Below are 7,804 nucleotides of genomic sequence, written 5' to 3'. Positions count from 1 at the left end.
TAGAAAAACGTACTCTCGGTTTCTTGTGAGCCCAAATAAATTTTGTTTGGGTTGTATGAAGCACTTTAAAAAAGTTTTGGGGAATTTTTATCGGCAAATTTCTAAATAGATACAATACTCTTGGTAAGATGACCATTTTACATATAGCTGCCCGGCCGAACCAGGATAGACTTTTTGAGTGCCAGTTTTGTAAGTCTAAACAAATTGTTTTCAGTAAGGGAGTGAAATTATATTCAAAAATTTGAGATAATTTAGGGGTCAGCCATATTCCTAGATATTTAAGCGCTGTGTTTACCCATTTAAAGGGACAATTTGATTGGATAAGATCTAATTTATTTGTGGGAATCGAAACATTTAAAATTTCTGATTTGGTATAATTAATTTTAAGGTTTGAGAGATACCCAAAGATAGAGAATTCTTTCATTAAGGAGGGGAGTGAAATATGGGGGTTCGTTATGAAGAACAACAAGTCATCCGCGTATGCCGCCACCTTGTATTCTTTTCTCCCCACCTCAAAGCCCTGTATTGCCCTTTCTGCTACAATCCGTCTGATAAACGGCTCTAAGGTTAGGATAAACAACAGGGGCGAGAGAGGGCATCCCTGTCTCGTCCCGTTTTTGATTTCAACTGTGTTTGAAAGGGAGCCATTGATCTTCAGCTGCGCAGAAGGGTTTTTGTAGAGCGTAGAGATCCAAGACATCATGTTGTTTCCCAAGCCAATGAACCTGCATGTTTCTAGCATGAAATCCCAGGCCACGCGGTCAAAGGCCTTCTCCGCGTCCGTGGACAGGAGAAGGCCTTCGAATCTCCTCATCCCCGCAGCATGCATCAGATTGAGCGTTTTGATTACATTATCTCTGGTTTCTCTTCCTGGCATGAAGCCTGCTTGCTCGCTTCCTATCAGTTTGTGTAGTAAAGGTTTCAATCTGTTTGCTATTATTTTTGACATCAATTTCACGTCAAGATTCAGCAGCGAAATTGGCCTGTAGCTTGCGCATTCTGTTAGGTCCTTGTTTGGCTTGGGAAGAATTGTAATATGTGCCTTGAGGAAATCCACCGGGATCTCCCTGGGCTTAGACATGTAGTTCAGGGCCTTTAGTAATGGTCCCAGAAGAGTTTCCTGGAATGTTTTGTAATAAATTGCTGTAAAGCCGTCCGGTCCCGGACTTTTCCCTGTCTTTAGGTGTTTGATCACTTGTTGTAGTTCATAAGTTTCTATGGGATTCTCTAATTGGGTAATGTCTTCAATTGACAATGAGGGAAGTTTAGAGTCTATCAGATATTGACGTATGGCGTGTAGTCTTGTTCCTTGAATTGAGCTAGGTTTTTGTGGATTGGGTAAGTTATACAAGGATGTGTAATAATTATGAAAATGGTGTGCAATTTTTTCGGTAGTGATATCTAGTTTCCCTTCTTTTGTTCGTATGCCTGAGATATTTTGTTGTGTTTTCGCGTTTTTTATGACTCTTGCTAGTAGGCTACCCGTTTTGTTTCCCTGTTCGTAGTAGATTTTTTTTCTAAAAAAAAGGAATCGTTTAGCTTTTGTGTCAAAGATCTGTTGGAGTGATTTTCTATATTTTAGAAGTTCAGTTGCCGTATGTTCTGTCAGGGATTGTTTATGTAGGGATTCTAGGGTGCGAATCTTCTCTGTCAGGGATTTAATTTCTTTTTCCCTTTCTTTTTTGCGGTAGGTGCCCATTTTAATGAGTTCTCCTCTAATTGTGCATTTATGTGCTTCCCATAATGAAAGGGGGTTGATTTCTGGTGTGGAGTTAGTTTTGAAGTAGTCCGATAGTGATGTCGCTATTTGAGGGAGTGTAGTTGGATCTGTTAACAGTGCTGAGTTTAATCTCCATGTGTTTGTTTTGGGTCGGAGTTCCGTGAACTTCAACAGCATTGAGATTGGGGCATGATCTGAGAAGGTCTGTATCCCTATTTTAGCTCCAGTGACTAAATCTAGGTCTCTTTGTGATATAAAGATATAATCTATTCTTGAGTATCTGCAATGAGGAATGGAGTAGAAGGTATAATCTTTTCCCTCGGGATTGAGGAATCTCCACGAGTCTATTAATTGGAGCGAATTTAGTAATGTTTTGATTTGTTTGAGGATTTTGTATGTGATATAGGTTTTGCCTGTGGACGCATCACTGAGAGGATTCAATGGGACATTAAAGTCTCCACCCAAAATGATACATCCCGAGCCAAAATCTTTGAGTTGTCCAACAATTTTACGGCAGAAGGTGAGGTGTGCCGTATTAGGGAAATAAACATTTGCTAATGTAATAGGTTTGCCGCAGCAGTTCCCTTTCAGGAATATGAATCTTCCTTCTGGATCTATGAGTTTGTCGGTTAATTCAAAGGAAGCGTCCCTACTAATGAGTATGGACACTCCCTTGGATTTTGCTAAGTCATTCGTTGCATGGTATGCTTGTGTAAAGAATGAGTTTGTCATTTTGGGGATTTGTTGAGTTTTGAAGTGTGTTTCCTGTAAAAACACAAAACGTGGTTTACCTTTTTTGAGTTCCTTTAAGAGGGTCCTGCGCTTTTCAGGAATGTTCAGGCCCTTCGTGTTGTGAGAGATTACTGTAGGCTCATGTCCTAGGGATGAGTACGCCATCTTGAGGATTCAGAGAGAGCTGCCAAGGCAATAACTGAAGAGAAAACTGAAGTTACCAATGAGTTATACTTTACCCCTTAAAGGATATAGGAAGATGGAATGGAGAAAAGAAAACAGGAATCAGTACCCTGAAAGTAAGAGCACTTAAAAAGTAAGAGTGAGATAATGTAATCTCCTTGGAAACCCAGTGGGGCCAAGGTAATATGTTAGTGTCTCCTGACAGGAGAATCCTCTCCTGCCAAGGGCACTTTGTTGGGACGTGATTGGCAGCCGCCTAATCACTTTGGTTATTCCAACCAGTCAAATTAGATTTAACTGAAATAATACAAAAAGCAAATAGATGTAACACTCAAATAGTGAGCAATAACCGGCAGCAGCCGTAGTAAACATATTGTAAGCATTAATGGTCAACAATGCACCTTGTTAACTACAGTTAAGGAGCATAAGGCTTCCCCTGATCACTTTGACCCAGATGACTTTATAGATAGATAGAGATGTCGATGAGATTTCGATCATTTCTCTGTTCTTGCAGAGAGATTTCATGGCCCCCCTTCAAGCAGGGGTATCATCTTGTCATTTTCCCTTTGAGGAAGGATTTGGGTTAAATCTAAAATTTGCATTTTTATTTTGCTTTAATTTTTTTTTTTTTTATATTAATTTTAAAGATATTTCTTTCATCGACATCTCTACAATTAATGCTTGCTGTAGTGAGATATTGATAATTGTGCTTCAAAAACTGCATATACCCATTAGTATTAGCTATGCCAGTACGTTTGCCTTGCAACCATATTTTATCTGTAGCAATGGCCTAGGCCATCATGGGGGGTAAAAGCAACAGTCCCCATAAACTTAAATTCCTACTCAAACTGCTGAGCTGTATGAACTGGTACTTAGTGTATTGTTGATTCTTGGTGTGAAGTTCCTTTCTGCCAAAGAAATCGAACCAGCCAAGGTGTTTCATAATGTGGATGTCAGCAAGTATTAATTTTGGGGTCAGCGTTCAAAGTGTCATTTCAGGAAGGATGCTCGTCTTCTTCTATGTGTTATGTGGTTTTCTGTAGGCATTTTCAGGCTTCTTCAGAGCCCCTTGAAGTGTGAGGTCTGTTATTTGGGGTCCCCGCCTGTGAACCTCCAGAGCGTGCTGATTTCATCTTCTTAGAGATGCGTTTATCCGGCGATGAGAAGGGGGATCTTTCAAGTGGGGGTAGCATGAATTCCTGATACCACTCTGGCAATTCTACCTGTTCCAGATGTAACGCTTGGCAAAATTCTGGTAGATCCTCTGGTGATCGCAGGATGTGCTGTTTTCCATTTTGGTTCACTAAGAGTGCGAATGGGAATCGCCATGAGTAGCGGAGATCCTTTTCTCTCAGCTTGTCTAGTAATGGTCTGAGAGCTCTGCGGTTCTTCAAAGTGATCTGAGACAGATCATGAAATAGCATGATGGTTTCACCATTAAAGACTATCTGATCATTCCTGCGAGCTTTCCTCATGATGTCTTCTTTTAAAGCAAAGTTCTGTAAACAGCATATGATGTCCCTTGGTGGCATGTTGTCAGGACCTCTTGCTCTGAGTGCTCTGTGAGCCCTTACAAATTCAATGTCCGTCTCCTCTGGTCTTTCTAGCAAGCTGTTAAAAACCCTCTGCAAAGCTGGGGCTATTTGATCAGTCTCCACGGTCTCTGGGATCCCCCGCACCCTAATATTGTTCCTTCTGCCTCTGTTATCCAAATCTTCGAGGTGTTTGTTAATCTCTATGAGTTGTTGGGACTGTGTCTGTGTAACTTTGTCCAGGCGGTGTAAGGCCTTATCCCTGCATCTGCCTGCGTGCTCTGCCGTGGCCATCTTGTCTGTGAGGATCAGCATGCTGGATTTTAGATCCGTTATCGCCGCCGAAAAGGTGGCTTTTATGTCAGCTGCAAAGCCTGACATGCCTGCATATGTCAGAGGGAGGTCGGAGTGGGGTGTAATCCTACCGTTCTCCTCAGCCGCTGATTGAGAGTCCTCACTGAAGTCGTCCTCCATTACATGCGGCGGCGCCATCTTGGCTCCTAACAGGCCTTCTCGTGCAGGCGGGGGATTCCGGAACAGGTCTTCAATGTTCCTTCCTTGGTAAGCTGCCGATGTGCGGCGTGATCTTGTGTGGGGTGTCCCTGCGCTCCTCTTGCTCATTATCGAGTGCTTTGGGTGCAAGGTGACGGGTTAGGGCTGCCTGGATGCCGGAGCTCTTGTTTCAAGCGTCCATCGCTGTTGCGCGCCAAACCACGCCCCCTCTGTGCAGCTTTTTTACTATGCTTCTATGTTAGGGATGCTGAGACCCCCTTGCATCATTCTGTGCATGTATCGAGTGGAGCATGGCATTTTGGGTAATTTTGTTCCTGAATTAAAGAGGAGATCCTTTTATGAAGCAGGTGTAGGCAATGGGGAAGAACCTGTACTGGTAAAATTCTACAATATCCAGGACAAGGAAGGGAAGCTCCTGGTTTGCAGAGAGTGGACAGGGACCCTAACAGGGGGGAGTATTAAGGGATAAGTTTGATCCTCAGATAATCCAGGGTGCTGATCATCCAGCAGCAGTGAAATTGAGATCGAATGTAGGTTACATCATTAGAGGTGGTCAAGTTGTCTTCATCTGTGAAAAGGTTTATTTTGTAACAGTGACTAGAATTGTTCACACCCAAAATGTCCTGGTTTTCACCAATTGCAACTGCCAACCGCTATGACAAAATTAAACAATAATAGTAACAGGGACAACCCTGCCTGGTACCTTGGTGTCTTAAAAATAGTTGTGAGTGGGATCCAGCACATTAGACTGTTGCTGAGGGATTAAAATACAAGTCAAAGACCCATGATAGGATGGATTCCCCAAAGCCCCATCGCTGTAGTATGCATTTCAGAGATCTCAGGACAGAGAATCAAATGCCTTGTGAATGTCAACTGAAAAAGGAACTGGGAATTTTATGCTGGTGTGCTAATGGGGAGAGAGAGGTGTTGCAAGAATTGGTTTGCTTTTTTTGCAGGGTTTGCCATATAAAAAGGTTAGAAAGTCTGTGATGATGGAAATTATTTTGGACGAGTCTGAGGTAAGGTAGTTGGCCTTATTACATAATTATATAGGGGCAAAGGGCTTCATGGTGGATTTGAGTTTATTGGCTAACATGGGACCAGGTAGTTGAAGCAAGAGTAATAATTGTATTTGGATCATCTAATGGCTTTTTCAGCCTTCACAGTAGGCAGAAGATCCAACTCTGTATTGTATATACTATATCTTAATGCCCCGTACACACGGTCGGATTCTCCGACGGAAAATGTGTGATAGGACCTTGTTGTCAGAAATTCCGACCCTGTGTAGGCTCCATCACACATTTTCCATCGGATTTTCCGACACACAAAGTTTGAGAGCAGGATATAAAATTTTCCGACAACAAAATCCGTTGTCGGAAATTCCGATCGTGTGTACACAAATCCGACGGACAAAGTGCCACGCATGCTCAGAATAAATAAAGAGATGAAAGCTATTGGCCACTGCCCCGTTTATAGTCCAGACGTACGTGTTTTACGTCACCACGTTTAGAACGATCGGATTTTCCGACAACTTTGTGTGACCGTGTGTATGCAAGACAAGTTTGAGCCAACATCCGTCAGAAAAAATCCTAGGATTTTGTTGTCGGAATGTCCGAACAAAGTCCGACCGTGTGTACGGGGCATAAGTCTGTTTATTATCTAATGTGGGTTGAGATTTCTACTCATTCTCTTTCTAGGCTATGAGGGGTGCTGCAATGCTCAAATTCCACATTAATGCAAGGCTTTTTGGTGTGACGCTAATTTTATAAAGTTTCAGCTATTGGTGACCTTGTGAGTTTCCCAAAACATAAAAGAGACTTATTAAAGAGTCACTTCACTTTTGTTGAGAAAAAAACATTCCCCTCTGGGTGATCTATGTACATTGCAGGGTTGTTAACAAACTTTGTTGCAGAGTCCTACCTTTTGTTATTCTGAAGAAATCACTGTGTGTTTGTCTGTGTCCATGTGGTAAGTGAATCTAAAGGGAGTGGTTTCATAATTATCAACCAGCTGCTGCACATGCAGGCCTCTAATGAGAAAATATGCAGGGTATGCATTCCTTTAAACGTGATTTGCTATTGGGAGTATCTCGCCAACAATGAAATTTTTGTTGCAGGGGATGCCTGATATCTGACTTGTACTGTAATCTTGACTTAGTATAGACTTCTGAGAAAATCAATGAGCCAATCACACAAGCAGGAAATTATGTTTCTGGGGTGTGTTCTGTACACATTTTGCATGGCACTTTACAGAAAATTACAGAACTGCAGATTGAAAAGGAAAGGTAATTTTTTATAACATTCAATTACAATAAGACTTGAGACGCAAACATATATGCTATATATTTTTTTTTATTTGTTATTTTTTTCCCATGAAAGTGAAGTTACGCTTTAAGTCTCCCATACAAATGTAGGCTTGTCTGCAATGTAATAGGAGGGCATTATGATCTGGCCATGGTGTGGTTTGGATGTCAGATACCAGGGATAATAGTTAAAGTGTCAAGAAGATACTGTATGATCAAATCTGCAAAAGATTTAGAGTTGAAGTAATAGGTGAAGACTTTGGGTCAGGGAAGCAATTCTTGACAGATGCTAACAAGGTCAAGAGTCTGAAGGAGAGTCAGCATTTGGGATTCTTGGAAAGTGTCATGGGTAGGGGTGGAGACAAGTTGATGTTGTTGATCAAGAACTGAATCAAGAGCCAAAATTGACTCCCCTATCTACAACAGTGTTCCTTTCATGCTTTGGGAAATTACTTTTAAAAGATGGGGGGGAAAAGCTGATCTAAAATCCACTGTAGTTGGGGCATAATATGACTAGTGTCACTTTATTATCAAATAGTTAGGTTTGGAAGAAGGATATATCTGTCTGTGGGGTCAGCTATTTCCAGGGTGCATATAAAGGGAAAATTACAGTGAAATATGATGAGGATTCTTTGGACCTTGTGTTATGTATCTGGTCAGAGGCCAATCTGACAAGAGGGCTTCCTAACCACTTCCCAACCGCCGCACGACTATGTACGTCCTAAGTTTGAACGGGGATATCGTTGTTATGGCAGCAGCTAGCTGCCATAACCCCGGTATCCCCGTTTTCGTGCGGCGGCCGGCTTTCAGATAAAAGTGGTC

Source organism: Aquarana catesbeiana, linkage group LG05 (assembly GCF_042186555.1).
Source record: "Aquarana catesbeiana isolate 2022-GZ linkage group LG05, ASM4218655v1, whole genome shotgun sequence".
Taxonomy (NCBI): Eukaryota; Metazoa; Chordata; class Amphibia; order Anura; family Ranidae; genus Aquarana; species Aquarana catesbeiana.
Note: the sequence above shows the minus strand (reverse complement) of the source record.